Here is a 535-nt window from a genome sequence, read left to right on the forward strand (position 1 = left end):
TACCCATTATCGTAAAGATTCTACATGCTTTCCAACACTTGGTATTGTCAGTATCCACCCCCCAAAAGAAATGATCAAAAATTTTTTTGATCAAAAAATTTTTTAAGGTTTCAAATGCACTTTATTTCTTCAATCATGCCATATTTTAATGGGTATATAGTGCTTTCACCTGGCATCAATTATGAGTTGGTTTTGAAACAATTCAGTATTACACTAGCTGGGACGATTACTGATCTGTCCATTCCTTTGGGGTGAGTCTGCCGACAGGGGACAGGTTCCATTCTATTCCAATTTGTGTTGCTGTATATGTCCATGTAGCAACACAGAAAGCAGCTCCACTAGCTAATACAGCATTACCATATTTGTCATGGAGACCAGGTGTCCATTTCTCACGATGGATCTGCCTCATCATTGTTTGCTGAATGCTTTGAGCTGGGAGGCGACTTCGTGCATTTTTGGCCAAGGGAGACATTGTGAAGCTGAAGCCTGAAGCCAGGACTGCTGCAAATGCAGCTGTGGGTTTGTTGAAACTTTG

The 535-nt window shown here is 40.9% G+C and overlaps 1 pseudogene; it reads right to left on the reverse strand.

The window, feature by feature from the left end:
• Window positions 1-217: 217 nt before the first annotated feature.
• On the reverse strand, window positions 218-472 carry LOC109383372 (cytochrome c oxidase subunit 7B, mitochondrial pseudogene; annotated as a pseudogene).
• Between the last annotated feature and the right edge of the window lie 63 nt (window positions 473-535).

The sequence above is a fragment of the Hipposideros armiger genome, unplaced genomic scaffold, assembly GCF_001890085.2.
Source record: "Hipposideros armiger isolate ML-2016 unplaced genomic scaffold, ASM189008v1 scaffold_82, whole genome shotgun sequence".
Lineage (NCBI taxonomy): Eukaryota > Metazoa > Chordata > Mammalia > Chiroptera > Hipposideridae > Hipposideros > Hipposideros armiger.